General features: G+C 45.5%; 1 long non-coding RNA gene across 1 annotated transcript in view; it reads right to left on the bottom strand.

Annotated features, from left to right (window-relative positions):
- The window catches only part of LOC133752004 (uncharacterized), a 58,801-nt gene that overhangs the window by 13,360 nt on the left and 17,660 nt on the right, over positions 1-27,781 (bottom strand). Inside the window, exons 3-4 of the long non-coding RNA XR_009864880.1 lie at positions 22,458-22,572; positions 7,268-7,375 (exon numbers count right to left, since the gene is read on the bottom strand). This is a non-coding gene — a long non-coding RNA (uncharacterized LOC133752004). The remainder of the gene's footprint in view (positions 1-7,267; positions 7,376-22,457; positions 22,573-27,781) is intronic.

Genomic DNA, 27,781 nt, shown 5'->3' with positions numbered 1-27,781 from the left:
CACACTATATGCTGAACTCTCCATGTAACACAGAGTTAATTATATGTATTTTAAGGCATTGGAAAAAGATTCCAGTCAAAAATAAGAGAGGGCATAAGAGATGGAGGAGGTAGTCTAAGACTGTAAAACAGTACAGTTCTGCATACAGGCATACAGACTTACCCCTAAGAACTAATCACGGGGCTCCAAACCCATAAGAACTGGTGATATAAATGCCATCTTCACTGTCCCAAAGATCATATTAAATGTTAAAGGCAACAAATAGACCGGCCTAAGTTTAAAAGGGATGGTATAAATAACATCAAGTACTCGGTAAAAATAATAGAATCAAAAAGGAAGGAAGGATCAACATGGGAAGCAGTCCACACAGCTTTCACAGTAAATAACACTCTGACCTCAGAATCAACCCTTAAGGCTTCCTGGTCAGGCTGAAAGGCCTACGAGAGTATTTCAGGCATGGAAAGACAAGACCCTGGGGGAAAAAAAATCCTACATGGAGGATCTCTGCGAGACCTCAGAGGAAAGAAAGGGCCATCAAAGAAGGAGACATTCTTCTCTCAAGGGAGAGCAGAGAACATGCATTTTGCTTATGGCCGTGTCCAAATTCCATGGTCACAAAAGGCTTCCATAGCCTTGACAGCCCATGGCAAGAGCCTCGGATGATCACTGACATCATAAAAAGAGTGTTAACTGTTAAAGGAACAACAGTAGTCACTGTGCACTTGCTCCCCATGTTGGACCTCTGTCCCTATTGAATTGTAATATGAGAATTAACTGCAAATTCTCTCCCCAAGCTGTACTCTATATGTTTTGTGTGGATGTGGGGGCAAATTGTTGAAGTCTATGATTAGCATAGAGTTGGTCCTCTGTATATAAAATCAAACTAAAAATGAACCATAATGAAGAAGGAGATGGGAGAGGGAATGGGAGGTAGGATGGGAGCAAGGGGGGGGGGGAGTATGGGGGAAAGAACCACTGTATTCCTAAAGTTGTATCCATGTAAAAATGCATTCATTAAATAAAAGTTTAAAAATGAAAAAAGAAAGTAATTGCTCTTAAACATTCCACATGCTAGGGGCTGGTGTTTTGGCACAGGGGGGCTAAGCTGCCGCCTGCAATGCCTATATCCCATTTGGTGCCAGTTCAAGTGAGACCTCAGGTGGAGTTCCTGGCTCCTGGTTTTCGCCTGCTGCTGCAGCCATGTGGGGACTGAACCAGTGGATGGAAGCTATCTCTCTCGCTGTGTCTCTTCTTTTCTCCTGGTCAGTGCCATATTCCAGCAACAGTCAAGAGACTGGGCTGGGCAGACCCACACCAGGAACCAGCAATTCAGCCTGCGTCTCCTGCATGGGTGGCAAGAATCCAAGTACCTGAGTCACTTCGGCTGCCTCCTAGGGTGCACACTGCAGAAGCTGGAATTGGGAGCAGAGCTGGGACACAAACCCAGGTATTCCACTATGGAAATCAAGTGTCCCAAGCAGCATCCTAATGGCTAAGCCAAACGCTTGCCTCTCTGAGCCTATCTGTGAGAGATGGGATTGGGCCTCACAAAAGTGTGCTACAGCCCCAACCCAGGGGCCAGCGTTGGAGCATAGCAGGGAAAGCCACAGCCTGCCGCGCCAGCACCCGAGTCCCAGAAGAGACCCGGAAGAAGCTCCTGGCTTCAGCATGGCCCAGTTTGGTCACTGTAGCCATTACGGGAGAGTGAACAAGTGGATCAAAGATCTCCCTCTCTCTCTCTCTCTCTCTTTCTCTCTCTGTAACTCTGCCTTTCAAATAACCAAATATTAAAAAAAAAAGTCTCAACCTGACCTGACTTGGAACAGCCTTGCAGCTGCAGTCAAGCTGAGATCACTGGGATGGGTGCTGACTGACTGCTGTCCTCGTGAAAAGGACATCTGGACACGGACACACACAGAGGGAGGATGACGGGAACGCACAGAGGAAATGCCGCGTGAGGATGGAGCACGGGGAGACCCACACATCCAAGACACACCCTCTGGCATGTACCCCCGAGATTACCGAATCCCAGGGACAGGCCAGGTTTCAGAGGAGCACAGCTCCCGACACCCTGCATTTGGACTTCTACTTTCCAGAATCGTGTCAGTATGCTTCTGTTTTTTTGTTTGTTTGCTTTTTAAGATTTATTTATTTATTTGAAAGTCAGAGTTACAGAAAGAGAGAGAGAGAAATCTTCCATCCGCTGGTTCACTCCCACATGGCTGCAACAGCTGGAGCTGGGCCGGTCCAAAGCAAGGAGCTTCCTCTGGGTCTCCCTCGTGCGTGTAAGGGCCCAATCACTGAGCCATCTTCCACTGCTTTTGCAGGATGTTAGCAGGGAGCTGGACTGGACGCGGAACAGCTGGGACTGGAACTGGCACCTATATGGGATGCCAGCGCTGCAGGTGCAGCTCTACCCAGTACACCACAGCACCGGCCCCTTGCTTCTGGTTCTTAAACCCTCCTCGTGTGGCATCCATTATGGCAGGCCTTGGAAATGACACCCCACTCAACAGTGACACCCAGCCCAGAGACCTGCATTCTATTCTGGCTCTTCAAATCTGCCCACTCAGGATCCTGCACATAGTGGGCCCGTAGCATCTGTTCACTGTGTCCAGCTTGCTTTGTCCTCAAGGCTCACCCACGCTGTGGCACATATCAGAATTCCACTCGTCATGGATGAGTCACTTGCTGCTGTGTGTGCAGATCACGTGTCCACTTAGTCATTCGTTCACCTCGGTGCTGCTCCTGCTTGTGCACACTTTACACACTGCTGTACCAGTATCTGCTTGATCCTTGCTGCCTGGTCTCTCGTGTGTGGATCTGCTGGGGATGGAGCCAAATTAATTTAAGAATTCTGGGCTGGCGCCATGGCGCACTAAGTTAATGCTCCACCTGAGGCACTGGGATCTCATAAAGGCCCTGGTTGCTCCTCTTCCAGTCCAGCTCTCTGCTGCGGCCTGGGAAGGCAGTGGAGGATGGCCCAAGTGCTTGAGCTCCTGCACCTGCGTGGGAGACCAGGAGGAAGCACCTGGCTCCTGGCTTCAGATCGGCACAGCTGTGTCCGTTGTGGCTATTTGGGGAGTGAACCAACGGAAGGAAGACCTTTCTCTCTGTCTCTCTCACTGTCTGTAATTCTACCTGTCAAACAAATAAACAAAAATCGTTAAAAAAATTAAGAACTGTGCTTTGGGGTCATACCTAAGCAATCAATGCCTACCCAAAAGTTTATAAACTTCCTCTTGTATTTTCTTCTAGGCCTTTTAGAGTTTCAGCCCTTATGTTTCAGACCCACAAATGATTCTTCTGGAATTAGTGTACGGCGCTAAGGAAGGGTCTCAGTTCTCTTTTCTTTCCTTTTGTCCCTCCCTCCCTCCCGGCCCCCCTCCCGGCCCCCCTCCTCCCCTCCCCTCCCCTCCCCGCCTCCAGGCCTCCCTCCCTCCCTCCACATATGGACATTCAACTGCACCTCCTCCCTGTGTTGGGAAGACTTGTTTTCCCCTCATGGATCTTCCCTGCCAACTTTGTCAAAAAACCTGCATGTGCTGGCTCGCTTGGAGTGCCCGTGTTTGCCACCCTGTCTGAAGCCAGAGAACAGACAAAACAGCTATGACACCGCAGCTTCTGAGATACCAGGGATCAGGCAACAAAGACCAGGGACTCTGAGACGGAACCCAATCAAGCGTGCTCTCCACCTGCCCCGGGCTCACCGCCTGGCCAGGGTTTCTAGGACGCGGAGCCTGACGGAAGTCTCGTGGGGTGCAATGGGTCCTCCAAGTTGAGGAGACAAAGATGAGAGCGTGGGGAGAACAGGGTGACCAGTTTTCAGCACAGAGTCCCAGAGACGACAGCTGTGCAGAGTGACCCGGGGATACTCCCAAGCACCCACAAACTCCGGAGTGTGTGGAAGCTACCGGAAGCCTAGGCAAGGACCATCCGAAGCATTCGACGTAACAGCACTTCCGCAGATCAACAAAAGGGCCTTCCTTGCCTCAGAGTGGGTAACAAGCAGCCCAAGGCTGACCACTGCTCTAGTCCAGCCCAACAGATATCAAAAGCAAAAACAAGAAGGATCAAATGGTTTCCAGGTAATTTCCCTGTGTTCTCGAATAAGCTCAGGACTATGTCAGGAATACTAATAATTAAAAAAAAAAAAACTCAACTCCTTAAATGGTAAAATTCCCTATGCTCAACTGTCAACAAAAAACATCAAATGTGCAAACAGGAAATCCTGGCCTAAATGAGACCGCCTTCCTTGTCTTGGGGAAGGCGTGAGTCTCCACCAGTGAGTGTTATGTTGGCTGCAGCCACGCTGGGGAGTCCCTCTCTCCCTGGTGTGTTCCGTTTCAACTACCACGAGTGTTTAGATTTTCTCCAATGATTTTTCTGTATCAAAGACGATCAGTTTTCCCCCTTCATCCTAGCAACACAGTGACTTGCATTTATATATTTTTAGTAATTGTTTTGATATAAAACTCATGTACCAAACTCATTTAAAGAACGAGGCTATTTCAACAAGTCTGGAAAGTGGAATTAAATGGTAGGTTTATTCTGATGCAAAAAAATTTGAAATCTGTGCACACAAGGAATCTTCAAAGGTTTGTTCATGAGAACGTGTTTTGAGAAAACCACGGATTTCAGGAGTTTTTGCATCAAAATAAATTTATCTTTTTTTAATTCTTAATTTTTTTAAAGGCAGAGACACAGTGAGAGATAAAGACAATCAGAAAGAGAGACACTATTTTCCATGTGCTGCTTCGCTCCCAGAAGTCCTGTAACAGCCGGGACTGAGTCAGGCTGAAGCCAGGAGCGCAAAGCTCAGTCCTAACTGACGGACATCGGAGTTGTTCTTACTCTTGGGTTACTGCTGTGAACATGTGCACACACGTTTTCACGTGGGTCCATGTTTTCATTCCTCTTGGGAACATACCTAGGGATGAAATCACTGGCTCATATGTTATCACGTTTAACTTCCTGAGGAACAGCAGACTGTCTTCTGAGGTGGCTGCAGCATTTTAAAATCCCACCATTGGTGTACGAGAGTCCTGACTACTCCGCACCCTACCAACACCTCTAGGGTCTGCTGATGACAACATCCCAATGCTGTGCAGCGGCACTGTGCTGTTTTGCTTTGCACCCCTGATGGTAACGATGTCAAGCACGTTTTCACGTGTTTATTGCAATTTGTTCTCCTTGGAGAAATGTCTACTGACAGCCTCTGCTCATATTCTGATGGCCCACCACTGAGTTGCAGGAGTACTTCATTTATTCTAGAGATTGACCCCTTATCAGATACATGACTTGCCAACATTGTCTCCTCTCCAGATATTTTCCCCACGTTGACAGTGTCTTTTAAAGCACAGAAGTTTTTATTTGTTGTTGTTACTCTTGTGCTTTTAGTGTTGTATTTCAGAAACCACAGCTTTTCCAGGGTCACAAGGATCCAAGTCTGTATTCTTCTAAGAGTTGTATAGTTTTGGCTTTTAGGCCTGCAATCCATTTTTTAAAAAAATTATATCTTTTGCGAAGCAGGAAAACAGAGAGTGAGTGAGCGAGAGAGATGGAAAAGAGAAACACGTGTGTAAGTGTTCCCATCTGCTGGGTCGTCCCCAAATGAGCAGAGCAGTTAGTGTTGGGCTGGGACTGAAGCCAGGCAGGCACCCAGCGACTTGAGCCCCCATCACTGCTGTCTCCCGGGGTGAACACTGGCAGGAAGCTGGAGCCAGGAGCTGGAGCTGGGCATCCCAGCCTGCCTCTTCACTGCCTGGCCTAACGCCCAGCCTTTAAATCCGGTTTTGTGTATGACGTGAGGTGTGGGTTCAGATTCATTCTTTTGCACCTCTGCTAAAAAGCAAGTGAGTGTAGCAGTACGAGTTTGCTTCTGACCTCGCAATTATGCCCCACTGGTCTCCGTCTCCTTATGCTAGTGCCACACTGGCTCGATCCCTGTTAACTTGTAAAACCAAAGCACGGGAGTCCCTCAAAATGATGCTTTCCAACATTGTTTCAGTTATTCTGTGCCTTTCAAGTTTCCATATAAATGTTAAGATCAGCTTACGAATTTGTGCAAAGTAGCCAGTTAGGAGCATAAAAGGAGCACACTGAATCTGTAGAGTAACTTAGAGCGTGCTGCCATCTTAAGTCTACTGATCCACAAATGTGGAGCGCCTTTCCATACATTCAGAAGTTTTCACATTTTGTATTTTCAGAGTGTGAGGGCTAGAGGGTTGCACTGTGTTCTCCCAAAAGATGCCGAGGTCCTAACCTCCACAGCTGGGAGGTAAGGTCACACGACCATATTTGGAAACAGGGACTTTGAGGACTTAAGATTGGGTCTTCTGGGAGGGCCCTAACCCAGTGTGACTGCTGTCTTTATAAACAGGGGCACATCCACACACACACACAGAGAGCACACCATGAGAGGGATGGGGGCTGATGGAGCAGAAGCCAAGAGCTGCCAGAGAACCAGGCAACCATGAGACAGAGGAGAGGCACGCGTTCTCCTGCACAGCCCTAGGGAGGAAGTCGGCCTTGACCCTGGCCTTCAGGCCTCCAGCAGTGTGAGAGTGTGCTTCTGCTGTTTCAGGTACCCATTTTGTGGTACAGCAAACCAACACAGCAAGGTTTGTACTCTTTTGTTAAACTAATCCCTAAATATTTTGTTCCTTCTGACACTATCATAAATAGAATTCTGTTACTTATTCATTCCAAGTGTATAGATTTTCGAGGCTGGTGTTGTGATATAGTGAGTTAAGCTACCACCTGAAATGCCAGAGTCTCATATGAACACCAATTCAAGTCCCAGCAGCTCCACTTCTGATCCAGCTCCCTGCTAATGTGCCTGGGAAAGCAGTGGAAGATGGGCCATGTGTATGGGCCCCTACCACCCATTTGAGACTCTGATGGAGTTTTAGGCTCCTGGCTTCAACCTGGCCCAGTCCTGGCTGTTACAGTCATTTTGGGGAGTAAATCAATAGATGGCAGATTGATCTCTGTCTCCTTCTAACTCTGCCTTTCAAATAAATCTTTTAAAAAAATTAATACATTTTTCAACTTTGATACTGAATCCTGAAACCTTGCTGAACTTTCTTATTAGTTCTAACAGTTTATTCCTCAGGATTTTCTACATATAAGATCATGTCATCTTGGGGCCGCCAAGATGGGTGCTGGTTCATGTCCCGGCTGCCCCACTTCCAATCCAGCTCTCTGCTAATATGCCTAGGAAAGCAGCGGAAGGTGGCCCAAGTAGTTGGGCTCCTGCACTCACATGGGATACTGAGAAGAATCTCCTGGCTCCTGGCTTTGAATCAGCCCAGCTCCAACAGTCGCGGCCATTTGGGGAGTGAACCAGTGGATGGAAGACCTCTCTCTCCCTCTGTCAAATAAATAAAATAAATCTTTTTAAAAAACCAAGTCATCTGCAAAGAGATAGTTTTTACTACTCCTTTTTCAATTTCGATGTCTTTTCTTCTTCTTGACAAATCGCCCTGGTTAGAATCTCCACGTGTTGAATATAAGTGGACACTCTTGTCTTCTTCCTGTTCTTGGGCAGAAAAGCGGCCGGTCTTGTACAATATTATACTAGCTGTGGGTTTTGCCTAGATACTCTTTACCAGATGAAGAATTTATCTTCTGTTTTAGCTTATTGTGTGTGGGTTTTTTTTTTTTTTTAAAGATTTATTTATTGGAGCCAGAGCTGTAGCGTAGTGGCTAAAGCTGATGCCTGTGGCACTGGCATCCCATATGGGCACTGGTTGAGGTTCTGGCTGCTCCAATTCATCAGCAGCAGATGATGGCCCAAGTGCTTGGGCCCCTGTGCTCATGTGAGAGACACTGAGGAAGCTCCTGGACCCGGGGTTTGGACTGGTCCAGCTCTGGTGGTAGCAGCTATTTGGGGAGTGAGCCAGTAAACAGAAGCTTGCTCTCTCTCTCCCTTTCTCTAATTCTTCCCTTCAAATAAAGGCAGAGTGACAGAGAGTGGGGTGTGTTGGGGGGAGAATATGAATATTTTTCACCAGCTGGTTCACTCCCCAGATGCCCCCACCCCACCCGCCAGGGCTGGGCCAGGCCAAAGGCAGGAGATTCATCCAGGTCTCCCACGTGGATGGTGGGACCTAAGCACTTGGGCCATCTTCCGCTGACTTCCCAGGCCATTAGCAGGAAGCTGGATCTCAAGTGGAGCAGCTGGGACACAAATCGGTGCCCACATGGGATGCTGGTATCCCAGGTGGCAGCTTTACCTGCTATACACCAGCCCTGAATGATTTTTATCATAAAGAATGTTGAATTTTGTCAAATGCCTTTTCTGTGCCTACTGAAAGTATGTGTTATTCATCATTTATCAATAATGTATTGACTTAATAATCTAACACTTATTTTACAGGTTTATTTATTTATTTGAAAGGTAGAGTTACAGACAGAATGAGAGACACAGAGAAAGGTCTTCCATCTGCTGGTTCACCCCCCAAATGGCTGCAATGGCCACAGCTGAGCCGATCCAAAGCCAGGAGCTTCTTCCAGCTCTCCCATACAGGTACAGGGGCCCAGGCACTTGGGTCATTTTCTCTGGCTTTCCCAGAACATAGCAGAGAGCTGGGTCAGAAGAGGAGCAGCCAGGACATAAACTGGTGCCCTTTTGGGATGCTGGTGCTGCAGGCAGAGGCTTAGACCACTATGCCACAGTGCCAGCCCCAAAGTAGCACTGATTAGTTTTTGGAGGTTAAACCAACCCTGCATTCCTGCAGCAAATCTCACTTGGTATTATAATAACTTTTATGTGTTTCTGGACTTGGTTTGCTGATATTTATTCAATAACTTGCACATCTATATTCTAGAATATTTTGGTCTATGATTTTATTTTCTGTGATGTGTGTGGTTCTGGATAACAGTGGCCTCAGAGGAAGCTTGGAAATGTCCTCCACTCTCCTACCTTTGGAAGAATTTGTGAACAGCTGGCATTTACTCTTTGGTAGAATTCACCAGGAAAGCTATCTAGGTTGGAGCTTTTCTTTTTGGGAAGATAAACTTTAAAGTCTAGTTCAATTTTTACACTTAATATATGTGTATTCAGATTTCCTATTTCTTCTTTAGCTTTGGTATTTGGTATCCTTAGAACAATCATCTATTTATTGTCTATTTGAGACAAAAAAAGTAACATTTCTTTATAAACCTTTAAATCTTTGTAGGGTTTGTAACAATTTTTTTTTTAGCTCATTTCTGCTTTTAGTTTATTTACTTATTTGAGAAGCAAAGAGACAGAGAGCTTCTATCCACTGGTTTACTCTTCAGTTGTTCACAACAGCCTGGCCTGGGGCAGCTTCCCAGAGTTGCACTGGAAGGGAGCTAAATCAGGAATAAAGTTGGGCATCAAACCCAGGCACTCTTATAAGGGAGGTGGGCATCTTAACCAGCATCTTGGCCACTAGGCTAAACGTACCACCCTCATTTCTGAGTTTGGTAATCTCTGCCTTTTTTCCTTGGCTATTTTAAAGACAGTATTTAAAACTTTTTTTAAAAACAACTATTGTTTGCGTTCATGGATTTTATGTTTCCTATTTCACTGACGTGTTCTGAACTCTACCTCCTTCCTCTAGTTATTGGAGTTGGATTTGCTGTTCTGTGTCCAGTTTCTTCAGATAGAAGCAGATTATTATTGTCAGAACTTTTTCTTCCTCTTGTGCAGTGGCAGAAGTTTCTGTGGCATCCCACACATCTTCATGCTTGTATTCATTTTAATTCAGTTCAAGGTATTTTCTAACATCCCTCTCATTTCTTCTCAGACTCAAATGTGGGCAGTTTAATTTTCAAGTGCTTAATTCTTTTCAGGTGGCTTCCTATTGTTCATTCCTAATTCAATTTCTCTAGGCCTGGAGTAATTTGAATAATTTAAATCCTTTACAATTTGTTTACCAATGCTCCACCTGCATTTGCAAAGACCTCTTTGTCATTATTGGATGGAGAGGCTATAGATCTGAGTTGAAGTTGGTGGGTAATTCTGCTCAAATTTCCTACATCCTTACATCTCATCCTTCTGCCAATCACTGCAAGAGAAGGGAAATCTCCAAACACAATTGTTGCATTACCTTTTCCTTCCAGTTCTGTCAGTTTGCCTCATAGACTTGTGGGCTGTCATCGGGAGCACTATTTTCCTGATGTGCTCGGTCCTTCTATCATTATGAACTGTTCCTCTTTTTTTTAAGATTTATTTATTTTTTATCTGTAAGGCAGACTTAGAGCGAGAAAGAGAGAAAGACTGATTCCACAGGCTGGTTCACTCCTTAAACGCTACAAGGCCTGGGCTGGGCCAAGCCAAAGCCAAGAGCCTAGAACTCCATCAGAATGGTCACCCAGGTGGGTGCAGGGCCCCAAGTACTTGAGCCATCTTCTGCCACTTTCCTAGGCACATTAGCAGGGAGCTGGATCAGAAGCGGAGAGGCTGGGACTTAAAATGGGGCTTATATGGGATGTTGCCCTCACAGGTACGGCTTAACCTGATGCATCACGACACCAGCAACCCCCCACCCCGCCTTGTTTTTAGCAACAATTGCTGAAGTGCATTTTGCTTGGTATTATTATGGCTACTCCAGCCACTCCATGGTTTCTGTTTGTACGACATATCATTTTCTATTCTTTTCAGGTCTTTGTGCCTTTTAGTCTAAAATGCACCTGTTGGGAACAGGTATTTGGTGCAATCAAGTCGCTGCTCAGAATGCTGGTATCCCATCTCTTGAGTGCCTGTGCAGAGGAAGTAAGGCTGCAAGCAGAGACAGAGAAGAGCAGCAGACGCCTCCTCCCAACACAGACCCTGAGAAGTGGCAGCTCGCAATTCACTAGTGCAGCACTGCCCACTGTTACCTTGTCTGCGGAGGGAAGACGTCCTAAGCTCTGCTTCTGTAACTCCAGTCATGAATCTGGCCTAGTCAATCTGCCCCTAGTATCCCCTCTACAAACATACCAGGCCCACCGACCACTGGAAGTGTGGTCCTAAGTCCCGAAGGCTGCAATTTAACCCCCCCAGTGCTGTAACAGCTAAGGTATGATGCTGACGAACCTATAAACATTGTAAGAAACTCGGGATTGTCGCTCAGTTCCGGGGAAATGATTCCAGCTGAGCCCGCTGCCGTAATCACCTGCTGCCATCCTCCACCGTCTCTGGTGCCTGTCTGAACACAGGGAGTCTGCCCACCTCGGATTCCCCTAACACTGTGTTTGGGTGCAGGCTCTGCTTCTAGCCCAGCTTCCCGCTAACGCCCACGCTGGGAGGCAGGGATGATGGCTCAAGTGTCTTGGTTCCTGCCATTCACATGGGAGACCCAGACTGAGTTCACGGCTCCTGGCCTTGCCCTTCCCCGGTCCTAGCTGTTACACTCATTTGGAGAGAGTGAATGAGGAACTCTTTCTCCTTCAAATAAAACAAAAATTTTAAAAATGTGTCTCTTGCAAATAGCATTTATTTTGGATCTTGCAGCTGGACAAACATTGCCTTTGGAATATTTATTCCATTCATATTGAATAGATTACTGGTATGGCTGGCTTTACATCTGTCAACTCGCTATTTGTTTTCTATGACATCATCATTATTTTTTGACAGGCAGATTTTGACAGTGAGAGAGAGAGAAGACAGAGAGCAAGGTCTTCCTTCCGTTGGTTCACCCCTCAAATGGCCGCTACGGCTGTCGCACTGCGCCAATCCGAAGCCAGGAGCCAAGTGCTTCCTCCTGGTCTCCCATGCAGGTGCAGGGCCCAAGCACTTGGGCCATCCTCCACTGCACTCCCGGGCCAGAGCAAAGAGCTGGAATGGAAGAGGAGTAACCAGGACAGAATCCGGTCCCAACCGGGACTAGAACCTGGGATACCGGCGCCACAGGCGAAGGATTAGCCAAGTGAGCCGTGGCACCAGCCGACATCATCATTATTCACATAAACACAGATTCTACAGTATACACAGCTATAATTTATCAATTACCTATTTTACATTTAGGGTCCCAGTTTTTCACTTAAAAAAAAAAAAGATTTACCTATTTATTTGAAAGTCACAGAGAGAGAGAGAGGGAGAGAGAGAGGGAGGGAGGGAGCGAGCTTGATCTTCCATTCACTGGTTCACTCCCCAGATGACAGCAATGGCCAGGGCTGGGCCAGGCCAAAGCCAGGAGCTTCATCTGAGTCTCCCACATGGGTTTCGGGGACCCAGATACTTGGACCATCTTCCACTGATTTCCCAGGCCATTAGCATGAAGCTGGATCAGGAAATGGAGCAGCCAGGACTTGAATCAGTGCCCATACGGTACGCCAGTATCACGGGCAGCAGTTTTAATCTGCTATGCCACAGTGCCGCAACACCCCGTTTTTCCAGTTTCATAAATAATGTTGAGATCAACAACTTTCTGTATCTATATCCTTGAAATACGCTCTGTAAGTGGGACTACTGGGTAGAAGGTGTTATGTATTATACATACCGACATGCAGCACCAGATGCTTTCCATAGAAGCTGAATCACTACCTGCCTAAAACCAACCTTTGAGGGGGCCTGGTTTCTACCTCTTGCCCAAACTAGGTTTTGCCCACATTTTAAATCTTTGGTAATCTGGCAACATCTTATCAACTTTGACTTCTTTATTAAAGTAGTTCATTTTCTCCTTTGAGAAGGCAAAAGATTTTTAAATAACTGCATATAGGGGGGCCTCAAAAATTTACGGATAACATAATATGAAAAAATTAAGCAAGGATTTCAAAAGCTTTTGCGTCCAAATAAAGTTATCTTTTAACTTCACTTTCCATAACCTTTTTGAAATAATTTCATATTATGTATTTACAAGTATAATAAAATATTTCTAAAAGATGTGAGAGCCGCATTTTCTTGCACTGCTATGCTGGGGGAAAAACAACATCTCAAATTCACTTTGAAATGGATTTTGTAAAAGCTAGATTGATGAAGGGAGGCAAAGAGATGGCTATGTGACACAGAAAGAACATCAGGGGCCGGCACTGTGGTGTAGCAGATAAAGTCGCCACCTGTGGTGCCAGCATCCCATGTGGGCACCGGTTCGAGACCCAGCTGTTCCATTTCCAATCCAGCTCTGCTATGGCCTGGGAAAGCAGCAGAAGATGGCCCAAGCCCTTGGGCCCCTGCACCCGCATGGGAGACCCGGAAGAAGCTCCTGGCTTCAGATCAACACAGCTCCGGCCGTTGTGGCCAGCTGAGGAGTGAACCAGAGGATGTAAGACCCCCCTCTCTCTCTCTCTGCCTCTCCTTCTCTGTGTGTAGCTCTGACTTTCAAATAAATAAATAAATATTTAAAGATAAAAATAAAAAAAGAAAGGACATTAACAGGTAAACAGTAGAACCTGGATACTCTGTATATGAGTGTCTGCTGTGTAATCCTTCCATCTTGTCCACACTTGAAAAAACAGTAAAATAGTAGAAAAAACATATTAACTTGTAGTACTTCAGCAGTTTCCTCTCCTTTTTAAAACCACCTCTGTTCCTGTCACAGACTTGTACTGCTTTAGATACTGCAGCTTTACAGTACATTCTAGTATTTCATACTTCCTCAAATTTCCCAGGGTCCTCTTCTAGATGAACTGTAAAATATTTAAGTATATTGAGCTAACAAAAATCCTGTCTGAGAAAAATAAACCCTTAAACTTCCAAATACTCCTGCTGGTATTTGTTGTTAGAACTGTATTAAGTACAAATGTTGTTCTAGTAAAATCAGATGACACTGGAAGTTAGCAATGTTGCATCACAACATCACAGCAGCACTGAGGGGTGTTTCTGAGAAGCAGCTTTGCCTCATGTGAACTTAGGACGGACTGGGTGAGAGAAGCAGGAAAACAGCAGTGAAAAAGAAAAGCAGCTAAAAGCACGTACTGCATGTAACTGTGACGCTTTCATAAATACTGAGATATCAGATGCTACTACTGCGTTATTTAATATTACTTTGAATAGTTTGATTTTTCAAATGCAAAAACATACTAATATTCCAAGCGTACAGTATGTAATATCCTCATTTAGGAAAAAACAAATTTTCTTGATGTTAGTTCAGCAATGGAGTGAAACTTTAATTAAAAAAAAAAAGTTTCTGGTTAGTATTGAGTTGTTTGTTCTGGAGGATTCCATTGTTGCTGAATTAGATAGAGGGTTCTAAAACCCACTTGGAAACACAGAAGGTAGCAATGCCCAGAAAAGCTCCCAAGGGAGAGCAGCATGTGTGGCAGGTGGACCGGCTGCCCGAATGACAAAGGTCCTATTAGGAAAGCACAGCACTCACATGTAAAGACGAAGCAATAAAACCAAAGGCCAGAGCAGACCCTGAAATGATGACGCGCAAGGGTGGTGGTAGCTCAGCAACCACTGGAGAGGAAACATGTTTTTCAACAGTATTAAGACAACTCACTATTCGGGAAAAAAACTCAATCTACTGAAGATGTAGATTCTAAGTGAATCAAAAGTTCAATGCAAAAAATGAAAATAGAAAACCTGCAGCAATGGTCTTTCATAACTCTAGAGTGAGAAAGGTCTTTTGAACTATACTCAGCATCCACAAACAACGAAAGAAAAGCTATTTAACTCCATAAAAATTACAAAGTTCTAGGCAGGAAAAGAAACCTCTAACCACAAATTCAAAATACAACTGGCAGAGAGGGAAAAATATCTGCATGTCCTGTCACGAAAAGCAAATCTCCTTGATACATAAAATGACAATGAACAAAACTAAGATTAGGTTATCCTGTCAAAAATCCAAAAACCCGGTAACATCTGTATTGGCAAAGCTGAGGGAGGCATTCTCCTGGGTCACAGATCAGAGTGTCAACTGGTACAACACACTCTAGCGTTGGCAACTAGTTAATAACCTTCAAAATTACACCTGTATTTTGCATTTTACCCAGCAATTCTAATTCTTGGGATTTATCCTACATAGCTACTACACGGGAATTAACACATGTAATGGTTTTGCCACACAGAACTGTTTGTAATAGAAAAAGACGGCAATCTAGAAGGAAACCAGTTACAAAGGAAATTATGTTCCGAGTGGAATATCCTCTAGGGTACCCCCTGCCACAGAACCCCCCAAACTGAAGAGGCTCTTCATGCAGTGATTAGGAAAACTCTGGTATCAGAAGTGAAGGAACAAAGCGAGGAACTGTGTGCGGAGGAGGAACCCATCCCTGTAGAGGGAGGAGGGCACGGGTTCATCTCCACGTGCTGACTCTGCATTCAACAACCCTTGCCCGCACACCTGTCGCAGAACAACTAGCTCTCAGGGCGTGGGAGCAGGCAGGGCGAGGCAGCAATAAGAAGGGACTGGGGCTGTCAGGTCAACGGTTAAATGAATGCACATGCAGCTTTCCAAGGTTCTGGCAACTTTCCCGAAGGCTAGGATTGTGCTGTTTTTGAAATTTTGCTAAGCTAGTAAGAAATGATATCATAGGCCGGCGCTGCGGCTCACTTGGCTAATCCTCCGCCTGCGGTGCTGGCACACCAGGTTCTAGTCCTGGTCGCTCCTCTTCCAGTCCAGCTCTCTGCTGTGGCCCAGGAAGGCAGTGGAGGATGGCCCAAGTGCTTGGACCCTGTACCTGCATGGGAGACTGGGAGGAAGCACCTGGCTCCTGGCTTCAGATCAGCGTGGTGTGCCGGCCACAGCATGCCAGCCGTGGCGGCCATTGAGGGGTGAACCAATGGAAAAGGAAGACCTCTCTCTCTCACTGTCCACTCTGTCAAAAAAAAAAAAAAAAGATATCATAGTGTGGGTTGTTTTTTGTTTTGTTTTTTTTTTTTTACTTTGACAGGCAGACTTGGGAGACAGAGAGAAAGGTCTTCCTTCCATTGGTTCACCCCTCAAATGGTCACCATGGCCGGCGCAGCGCGCTGATCCGAAGCCAGGAGCCAGGTGCTTCCTCCTGGTCTCCCACGCAGGTACAGGCGCCCAAGCACTTGGGCCATCCTCCACTGCCTTCCCGGGCCACAGCAGAGAGCTGGACTGGAAGAGGAGCAACCAGGACTAGAACCCAGCGCCCATATGGGATGTCGGCGCCACAGGCGGAGGATGAATCAAGTAAGCCACAGCGCCGGCGCCCTCCATAGTGTGGTTTTAATATGAATGCTTGAAATTGGGTTTACTGACAGACCCTGTCATGACGTCTATACGTTAGGGTCAAAGGCAGGAGCGATGAACTTTCTGCCACATTGTAAATTCCCAGTGCAAGCTTTAAGTTTTCATTAGTAGCACTGAAAAAATATTACTGCATGGGTATGTTCTAGTTCAGTTTTTAAAGTTTTAAAGGCTTATTTGAGGCACATCTCACTGTTATGCACACTGGTGATTTAACCACGCCCCTAGGTATCCCTTTTCTCCTGCATTTGATGCAGCCCAACAAAGCTTCTGTTTTGAAATAAATTTGACTTCCCTGTCCATAAAAAAAAAAAAAAAAAGAAATTGGGTTTACTGAGGTATAATTTACACACAGAAACACTCCTCCTTTGTCTTGTGACAAACAGCACTCAGTTCCCTCACGACCGTCCCGCCCCGCTATTCCGGGTCCCACTGCCTTTTCCAGAGTGTCAGGAAACGCCACACACCGACCACCACCCAGCTTTGTGCCGGGCATCACTGAGCACACGGAACGCTGGGACCAACGGCCCGTTCCTCCTCACTGGGAGTCGTGTTCACACATCCCAGTGTGGTTTCCACGCGAACCTCACTCCTGAGGGGCACAGCACCTTCTCCTGCGTTCCATGCTACGTGACTTCCTTTCCTGTGAACTGAATGTCCAGGTTTCTGTCTCGTCTTGCATTGGGTTTTTCTTCTTCTCATGTTCTGAGAGCTCCTTGTATATTAATGATATTAGCCTCCCCTTTGTGACACAGATTCCAGTGTTATTCCATGGCCTGCTGATGACTTTTGGATGTACAGGCCCTTGAATTTCATGTAGTCAAATGTGTCAACATATGAGATCAAGTCAGAGTTAGGAATACTTCATCTGGACAAGGATTTTTTGGATATTATTCCAAAAGCACAGGAAACAGAAACATCAAACTTAACAGCTACTGCCTTGCAAAGAAAACAACAGAGTTAAGAGACAACTTACAGAAGGGGAGAAAAAAAAAAATCTGCAAGCCACGTATCTGATAAGAGGTTAGTATAAAAACTACGTCAGGAATGCTAGAAAACAACCCAATTAAAAGAAGAGACCTGAATAGACATTTCTGAAAAGACATACAATGGCCAAATACGGAAATGAAAAAATATTCAGCATCACTCATCAGGGAAAATGTAAATTATTACCTCAGTGAGACACTTCTGCACGCCTGTCTGAATGGCAATTATCAAAAGGACAAAAAAGTGTTAGGGAAGATGTGGAGAAGAGAATCCTTGCTCTCTGTTTGTGGGAATGTGAACTAGTGCCACCACTATGAAAAACAGCATGGAGAGTCCCCAAAAAGTTACAAACAGGACTGCCATGAGCCCGAGCACTCCCATCCAGAGGAATGACATCAGCAGGGCGGTGAGACATCTGCGTGCCCACGCTCCCTGCAGCACTGGTCACTGCAGCCAAGACCCCAAGTCACCCAGTGTCCATCACTGGACGAACGGACAAAGAAAATACGGAGCACACATCTACACACAGCAGGGCATACCACAGCCTGCAACACGGAAGAAGGCCCACCATCTGCAACAACATGGAGGAAACCGGGGCGACTGTGTGAAATAAAGTGAGCCAGACACAAACACATCCCTTCTCTCTGGGGGACAAAATGGCGGATGGCCAGAATCTGAGACACCAGGCTCCTGTCCACTGCCCTGCAGCCCTGCCACGCCGCAGGGGAGTTCATCAGCCCTTTCCCGTGTTGAGTTCTGGGGCCACTTTACTGCTGCGTTTTGAGGCCACTGTGTCACAAAGTAAGTGTGACTTCAACAACAGCTCCACGTCAAGGTGACGGCCCGACAGACGGCCCACCTGATAACCCAGACAGTTCCTAAGGCACCACCAGTATGGTGTGGACATGCTGGACGAAGGGACGACTCCTGGAGGAATTATCTGTGGTTTTTTTTTCCCATTTAGTAGTTCTGGACCTTGGCTAATTACAGGTAACAAACCGTGGAAAGTGGAACCACAGATGAGGCCGAGGGGACTACTGTACTGCACGGGTCTCACCTGACACAGGAGCCACAGCGCAAAGTCAACCCCAAGGATAAAACTGGACGTCTCCTTCTAGACTGTCTTTCGGGGTTACAATGACTATATGGCAGAGAATACTACCGGTATCTGGACAAAGAGTCTTAGAAACAGCATGATAATACTGTCACCTTTTAAAAATATGTAAAATGGACTTAAAATTGGAAAGTGGAGCTGGCATTGTGACGCAGCAGGTTAAACTCTTCCCAAGACACCCGCATCCCAGAGGAGCACTGGTTCAAGTCCCTGCTGCTCTATTTCTGATCAGCTCCCTGCTAAACAGCCTGGGAAAGCAGCAGAAGGTGACCAAGTGCTTGGGCCCCTGAACCCACGTTGGAGATCTGGAAGAACTTCCTGTCTTCTGGCTTCTAGCTTTGGCCTGACCAAGCCCTAGTCTTTGTGGCCATTAGGGGAATGAACCAGCAGATAGAAGATTCTCTCGCTCCCTCCCTCCCTTTCAAATAAATATTTTTTAAATAATAAAATTGGTAGAAAGAAGCATTCAGTGTTGCTTCGATCTGACTGAGCTACTGATAAACACACTGGAATTTGGATTTGTCTTGAAATAAACTGATACGTGATACTTAAAGCTAATATGAACATGTAATCTGAAAATGTTTTCGTTACTACTAATCTCATGATGGGCCACAGAAATAAGGATTTAGAAAATCAATGGAAAAATCAAAACACAAGAAATAAAGAAGACATATTACAAAAAGTTCACTGTTCACACTCACAATGCCAACATTTTTACCATGTGTCCATTTACAAAGCAGAACAAGTTTTCCTTGGTGTGACTTTGAATCACCAACGATAAGAGACTACACAGTTTTTTCTTTCCCTCTCCCTCTATGTATATATATATGCATAAATAATATATATTAAATATAAGCAAATAATAAATACCATATGTATTTAGAGTTATAAATAACATATGTGAACATGTAAGTACACATATAAATATTTATAAAAATTCAAAAGGAAGAGAAGGAGGCAAGGAAGGAAGGGAGGAGAGGGAGTGCTCTCATCCCCTGATTCATTCCTCAAACACCAGCAATGGCCTGGGCTGGGACAGGCCAAAGTCAGAGGCCAGGACCCAGCAATTCAATTCAGGCTTCCCAAGCGGGTGGCAGGAACCCCAAGGCTACCTCCCTCCACCCTGTTTCTGTTTGTTTAACCAAGGTATTCTGGTATTGCAATGATTATTTATTGAATAATTCCTAACATTTTTGGATAATTTAAAGACAAATATTTAAACATCTGACAGTTTCAAAATAGTACATATTCTGGACTCTCTCCTCTGCCACTCTTTGACCTTATGAGAAATAGTTTGCGAGAAAAAAATAGCAAAGAAACAAGAAAACTATTTATTATGAATGGCAAAGAAAGAACTCAAGTCACTGTACTTATCCCACTCCACTTTAACATAATATTCCCTCTAGCACCAAGACTTATCTCTAATTGATAATGTGAGAGAAGATTCCACACAAGTGAAAACAGAAAATGCAATTACATTTTATTGCAAGAAATTTGGAAAACGTATTTTTAACAAAGTTAGCTATTCAAAAGTGTTACCTTAGGCTGTCTCTTAATAGCTCCTTCTCACAAGTGTGAAATTTAATGAAGGCAACAGCATTTACAAGCAAGACCAAAATGGTATCTTAATTACTAGCTGCAGTTTCTTAGGCAACAAGAGATTAAATGAAAAGAGAAATTAGTTTTACAAATGGCATCATACATCTTTATGTTACACCCCCTCCATCAAGTCGCAGATGGTTATGGATCTTGAACTTCCTAATATTGCAGGCAATCTTCTTTTCCCTGGGCACACCCAAATTCATCACTACTCTAAATTATGTATTTTTTTAGAATCACTTATAAGGGTTGAAGTGGTTTATCATAATGATTTCACACTTACTGACCACAGAGAAGAAGCATCTCCCTAATCGGGCTCTAAATGTATGCTCTGCCCCAACCACTGGCCCTGCAAGCCCGCAGTGTGCTCGCTGCACAGCCTGGAGCACTCCCTGACCGGATGCAAGGTCCAGGGATTACTAACACCACATCTGCCAGCCAGAGCCTGGGACAACGTTGCTTCTGCCTGCCACAGAGTGGAATTCACGTCTTAAAATAGGCGTTTATGAGGCCCACATGGGAGATGTACTCAGAGGGGTGACCATAAAACTCCACGCACTGAAGAGAGCCCAGGGGCTTCTGCTGATCATAGCTGAGTAGCTCCTACTGAAGTGACAATTCGACCTCTGACAGTGATAAACTCGACAAAGCATAGTAAAAAGCAAAACCCCAACTAGATACAGGCCCTGGGAGAGTGGTCAAGGTCAAGATTCTTGGCAGAAATCCTAAAAAAAATTTTTTTTTTCTTGGCAAGGGGGTGAACATGGGATGGGTTTTCTATCTTCTTTGGGCAGGCCCCAATCCCTGCCATGCACAGAGGTTAAAAAGTGCAACTCATGGGGCCGGTGCCCTGGCTCACTTGGTTAATCCTCCGCCTGCGGCACTGGCATCCCATATGGGCACTGGGTTCTAGTCCAGGTTGCTCCTCTTCCAGTCCAGCTCTCTGCTGTGGCCCAGGAGGGCAGTAGATGATGGCCCAGGTCCTTGGGCCCTGCACTGCATGGGAGACCAGGAGGAAGCACCTGGCTCCTGGCTTTGGATTAGCGTAGCTCCAGCTGTACCGGCCATTTTGGGGGTGAACCAATAGAAGGAAGACCTTTCTCTCTCTCTCACTGTCTATCTCTATCTGTCAAAAAAACAAAACAAAACAAAACAAAAAAACAAAGCGCAACTCAGATTTAAAGAAATCCACAGCTTAACTCTCTGGTCTCAAACAACAGATTTCAGGGCCAGTGCAGTAGCTGGGAAGGAGATGCAGGCCATAGCGCCAGTGGTGTGGTTGCAGCCCCAAGACTCTGACACGTACACGTGATGGGCAGCCTCCAAGAACCAAACCAACATTTTAGCTGCTTTCCACTGCAGAGGGATAGAGGTTCTAGTTCTATTGACCTAATGGCCCAATCAAAAAAAAAAAAATCAATACATTTATGAAGACCATAACAGAATTCAAAAGTCTTTATGATGCATCATTCATAATGTCTGGAATACAAGCCAAGAGCACAGCACATAAATGGGAAAATCTGAACCACACTGGACACTCAGTGGATCTTAACTCCAAGAGGAACCATTAGCTCTGAAAATACAGAGGAGGGATTTAATTATTATGACATTAATATTTAGAGACATAAGGGAGTATGGGCTCACAAGGAATGAGAAGATAAAAAACTGAACAGAGAAAAAGAAATTACATAAAAGGACCAAATGGATATTTAAAATTTCATTGCTTCACTCCCCAAATGCCAGGGCTGGGCCAGGCCAAAGCCAGGAGCCAGGAACTCCATCCAGGTCTCCCAGGGCGGGGGCAGGCACTCCAGGACTCAAGCCATCACCTGCTGCTGTAGCAGGAAGCTCAAATCCAAAGTGCAGCTGGGACTCAAACTCATTTTAGATTTGAAAAGAGAAATATCTGAAACAAAAACTTACTGGATGGATAAGTGCAGCTTGAAGGAAACAGAAGGATATGTGACCTGGGAGAGAGGTCCATGGAAATTAGCGATCTTTACACAGAAACACGGTTTCAAAACATGAACAAAGCCTCTGGGACTGAGGGAACACAGAGGGTGCAACATATATGTGACCCGAGTCCCAGAAAGAGCAGAGAAAATACAGCAGAAAAAATATTTGAAGAAATGAAGAATAGCCAAAAATGAACTCAAAATGCTGGAAACCATAAACTTAGAAATTCAGTGAACTCCCATGAAGTACAAAAATACAAAGAAAATTATGCCAAGACACAAAATCGTAAGAAAGATAAAAACTAAAATTAAGCCAAAATCTCTAAAGCAGTTGGAGAGAAAAAAACCACTATACATAAAAGAATGGATGATTCAAATGACTTCCAGTTCTCATCAGAAATGAAATCAAAGACTGCACAGAAACACCTCTCAAGTGAAAATAAAAACAATTAATCCAGAATTTTACAGCCAGTTAAAGAACCCTTCTATAAACTTCGTTAAAAAGCAGACATTTCAGATAAAAATAAAATCGAGAAAATTGTCAGGAGAACTGCACTGCGAGAAACGTTCAAGGGCCATGTGCTTTGTCCAGCAGCAAAGACACCGCTTGGGATGCCTGCATCCCATTTCGGAGTGTGCGAGTTCAAGTCCCAGCTCCGTTCCCAATTCCAGCTTCCTGCTCATGCTCACCTTGGGAGGCATCGGTGATGGCTCGTGCACTTGGGTCTCGGCCACCCACGTGGGAGGCCAGGTTGAGTCCTGGCTTCTGGCCTCAGTATGGCCCAGTCCCAGCTGCGCTGAGCATCTAGAGAGTAAACCAGCAGACGTCAGGTCCAGTTCTATTCTTTTTCTGTTGCTGTCTCTCAACCTTCCAAATAATGTAGATTAAAATTTAAAAAATGAAATAAAAGCCAAAGGATGGTCTTGTAGGGAGAAGGCCAGCAAGATGGAAACACAGATGTTTACAAATAGAGGAACATAAATGGTAAATATAGCACATAAATGTAAAAGGTCATTATTTCGCATTAATTTCATTAAAATGCATATGACTGGAAAAGCAAAACTTGTAACTGTAGGGTAGGAGTGAACTATTATGGATGACAGCTGTACCCTTTGGACATGGGGACAGAGTAAGAAGCTCAAGCAGCTGGAAGTGTCTTCAATTCTATATGCTGTACATTATGGATAAGTTTATACTTCTAATACAGCAAATGCTTTCAGAAATGCAAAGAGGGAAGGTTACAAAGCAGACACAGAAAGTTAAAAAAAAAAAAATGAAGACAAAAAACCCTGCAACTAGAGGCCGGTGTTGTACAGCAGGATAAGCGGCTGCCTGGGACGCCTGCTTCTCATTTTGGAACGTCTGGGTTTGAGTCCTGGCTCCTGGGATTCCTACCCAGCTTCCTGCTAGTGAGCACCTTGGGAGGCCACAGATGAGGATCAAGTGCTTGAGTCTCCGCCATCCACGTGGATGGAGTTCCTGGCTCCTGGTTTCAGTCTGGCCCAGCCCAGGCTGTTGTAGCAATTTGGGGAGTGAACCAGCCGGTGGAAATTCTTTCTTCTACCCCAACACTCCTGTTGCTCTGCCTCTTAATTAAATAAATAAATATTTTTTTAAAAAGTCCATTTGAAAGAGTCTAAAGGTCTAAATAAAACTAAGACCACAAAATTCCTGGAAGAAATCATTGAGAGGAAAAAAACTTGACAATTCTGAAGCAGGAAAAGGTTACTTAGGATACACAAATCTGTGAGATGTAAGAACTAAAAGACTGATAAATTAGACTTCATGAAATTACAACTTTTGTTTTTTAACATTACTAAGTAAATGATACATTAAATAAATTACATATATATTGAAGAACTCATACCCAGAAAAATTTTTAAAACAAATCTTTTACAACTCAATTCAACACAATTCAATTTGAAAAAAACTGTGAAAACTCTGAACAGAAAGCTACACAAGTGGCCAATAAGCACACTGATCACTGGAGAAATTCAAATTAAAGCCACAGAGAGATATCATTACGCATTCAACACAACGGGTAAAATTAAAAATTCTGAGGACACTGAAGTTGATGAGCTTATGGAGTAATCAGGCCTCGCATAAATTTCCAGTGGGAGCATCATCAAAAGGCACGATCACTTTTGAAAACGACTTGGCAGTTTCTTACTGGCAGCAGTTTCACATCTAGGTGTACACACAATGGAGATGAGTAAAAACGTCACTGAAAGACAAACGGCACTACCTCTACCAGTCGAGAACCGGAAGCAAGTCAAATACTCTTTTTTTTTTTTTTGGACAGGCAGAGTGGACAGTGAGACAGAGAGAGACAGAGAGACAGAGAGAAAGGTCTTCCTTTTGCCGTTGGTTCACCCTCCAATGGCCACTGCGGCCAGTGCACCGCGCTGATCCGAAGCCAGGAGCCAGGTGCTTCTCCTGGTCTCCCATGCGGGTGCAGGGCCCAAGCACTTGGGCCATCCTCCACTGCACTCCCGGGCCACAGCAGAGAGCTGGCCTGGAAGAGGGGCAACCGGGATAGAATCCGGCGCCCCGACCGGGACTAGAACCCGGTGTGCCGGCGCCACAAGGCGGAGGATTAGCCTGTTGAGCCAGAGTGCCGGCCGTCAAATGCTCTTAAAGGACAAGGGACAAACAGTGGCGATAACCAACGACGCTCAGCAGCCACAAGACGCTGCTGAGGGGGAGTCTCTCGGTGTTGAGGAAAGGGAGCCAGGCACAGAAGCCAGCTCACGTGCCGCTCTATCTACGTAAGAGCTCAGCACAAAGACGAATGAGTCTTCCACCAGCATAAAGTGGAATGTAGATGGTAAACACAGGCAGGGACCAAACGGGCACCGGTGGGATCCTGACAGTGTTCTAGCCAGCTGCCTACAGTTACATTAGTGTTTTATTATTAAAAATGTGCCAAGTATATACTAATGATGTTTGCGCCCTTCTTTATACATATTACACTTCAATAAAGATCTTCCTTTCGGGGTCGGCGATGTGGCGCAGCAGGTTAACGCCCTGGCCTGCAGTGCCAGCATCCCATATGGGTGCCGGCTCAAGACCCACCTGCTCCACTTCCCATCCAGCTCTCTGCTATGGCCTGGGAAGGCAGTGGAAGATGCCCCAAGTCCTTGGGCCCTGCACCCAAGTGGGAGACTAAGAAGAAGCTCCTGGTTTCGGATTGGCACAGCTCCGGCAGTTTCGGCCAATTGGGGAGTGAACCATTGGATAGAAGACCTCTCTCTTTTTCTCTGTAAGTATGACTTTCAAGTAAATAAATCTTTAAAAAAAAAAAATCTTCCTTTAAAAACTGAAAACATGTATGGCCTCAAAAGTCCCGAAAATTAGAAAGACTTTTTTTTTAAAATGCCGGCACTACAGGTGGTGGCTTTACCTGCTACGCCACAGCGCCAGCCCCAGAAAGACAAATTCAATGAGAACCAGGAGGCAGAGCAATGGTATCTTATACAGGCCTTAGAAAAACCAAATCTCAATGATAAAATATTTTTTAAAGAATGAGAACATAAAGACATTTTCATATCAAAATTCTCAGAATTTACTGCCAATTTTCAATTTCAAGTAGAATTCCTAAGAATGTCACACATACACAAAGGAAAAAAACTTTTTAAAAAGATCTCTATTTATTTGAAACACACAGAGAGGGAGAGAAACAGACAAACATAGAGGGAGAGAGAGATTCCATCTGCTGGTTCACTTCCCAGGTGGCCATGATGGCCAGGCCAAAGCCAGGAGCTTCTTCTAGGTCTCACCCGTGAACGGCAGGGATCCAAATATCTTCCACTGCTCTTCCCAGGCCATTAGCAGACAGCTGGATTGGAAGTGGAGGAGCTGGGACTCAAATCAGCGCCCATAAGGGAGATGTGGGTATCACAGGTAGCAGCTTTACCCATTAAACCACGTCAGCCCCCAGAGGAAAAAAGTTTGATCTAATCAGAGTTAGCATAGATGTTGAAGGACAGTGCCCAATAAATGATGCGGAAACTGCTTGCTATCCATGTAGGGGAAAACACACACACACACTAGATCCCTACATCTCACACAAAACCACACCCAGGCAGACTAAATGAGACCCAAAGGTAAAATGTGAAACTTGGCCAGCGCAGCGGCTCACTATGCTAATCCTCCGCTGGCTCTCCAGGTTCTAGTCCCAGTTGGGGCGCCGGATTCTATCCCGGTTGCTCCTCTTCCAGTCCAGCTCTCTGCTGTGGCCCAGGAAGGCAGTGCAGGATGGCCCAAGCTTGCGCCCTGCACCCGCATGGGAGACCAGGAGGAAGCACCTGGCTTCTGGCTTCGGATCGGCGCAGTGTGCCGGCCATAGCAGCCATTTGTGGGGTGAACCAACGGAAGGAAGACCTTTCTTTCTCTAACTCTGCCTGTCAAAAAAAAATGTGAAACTTAAAAATGTATAGAATATCAAATACCTGTATGACCCCAGCAAGGAGAAGCTTATTTCTTTTTTTTTATAATTTATTTTTTATTTATTTATTTTTTTGACAGGCAGAGTGGACAGTGAGAGAGAGAGAGACAGGTCTTCCTTTTTGCCGTTGGTTCACCCTCCAATGGCTGCTGCGGCCGGCGCATCTCACTGATCCGAAGCCAGGAGCCAGGTGCTTCTCCTGGTCTCCCATGCTGGTGCAGGGCCCAAGGACCCGGGCCATCCTCCACTGCCTTCCCGGGCCATAGCAGAGAGCTGGCCTGGAAGAGGGGCAACCGGGATAGAATCCGGCGCCCCAACCGGGACTAGAACCCGGTGTGCCGGCACGACAAGGCAGAGGATTAGCCTGTTAAGCCACAGCGCCGGCTAGAAGCTTATTTCTGAAATAACAGCTTAATCCATAGTAACTCAGGGTGGTGAACCTTGGAAGGAGGTGGATGAAACAGGAGCCCGGAGATGTGTGAAGCATCAGCCGCAGCCGCCACGTTTTCTTAGCTGGCTGCACAGTTTACTGTATTAGTCCTTCACCTCTTCCTGTTTTTAAAGTGCTTGTGTTGGGGCAGGTATTGGCAATGTGGTTAGGATGCTACTGGGACACCAGCATCACATATGGGAGTGCCTGGAGTCCCAGCTCCCCGCCTGATTCCTGCTACTGTGCGCCCTGGGAGACAGTGATGATGGCTTGAGCAGCTGGGTTCCTGTCGCCCACATGGGAGAGCAGGATTGCGCTTCAGTCTGGCCCCCACCCTGGGCTTCTGTGGGCACTGGGAAGTCAACCAGCAGTTGGGAGATCTCTCTTTCTCTCTCTGCCTTTCAAACAGAATGAATAAAAATTTTAAAACACAAAATATCAGAAATTTTTAAGGACTTCTTAAATGTAAAGGGGAGAAAAGTGCAAATAGTCACCTAGACTACTGCAAAATACATGAACTGCAACAGTTCATTCATGGGAGTAAAGGTCGGACTGATGTAGATCAGATGGTACCCACGTCAGTGGGAAACTTGACAAAGATCACAATGACCAAGATCTTTTCAGACACAGAACCCAAAACAATGAGTAGGAAACCAGTTTTTGTACAGTGCCTACTATAGCACATGCTTAAAAAAACTTCCATTTAGGGGCTGGCACTGTGGGTTAGTACCCTGGCCTGAAGAAACGACATCCCATATGGGCACTTGTTCAAGACCCAGCTGCTCCACTTCCCATCCAGCTCTCTGCCTTGGCCTGGGAAAGCAGAAGATGGCCCAACTCCTTGGGCCCCTGCACCCACGTGGGAGACCCAAAAGAAGCTCCTGCCTCCTGGCTTCGGATCAGCCCAGCTCCAGCCGTTTCAGCCAATTGGGGAGTGAACCAGCAGATGGAAGACCTCTTCCTCTGCCTCTCCTCTAGTGTAACTCTGACTTTCAAATAAATAAGTAAATCTTAAAAAACAAAACAAAACCACCTTCCATTTAGCCCACGTGAAATACATACTTTAAAGTATGTATTGTTACTGTATTAGAAATAGCGCTCTCTTACCATAAATGTTTCAGTCAGCTTTCCTGGCT

Source organism: Lepus europaeus, chromosome 23 (assembly GCF_033115175.1).
Source record: "Lepus europaeus isolate LE1 chromosome 23, mLepTim1.pri, whole genome shotgun sequence".
In the NCBI taxonomy this organism is placed as follows: domain Eukaryota; kingdom Metazoa; phylum Chordata; class Mammalia; order Lagomorpha; family Leporidae; genus Lepus; species Lepus europaeus.
Note: the sequence above shows the minus strand (reverse complement) of the source record. Positions and strands in the feature narration are given on the sequence as shown.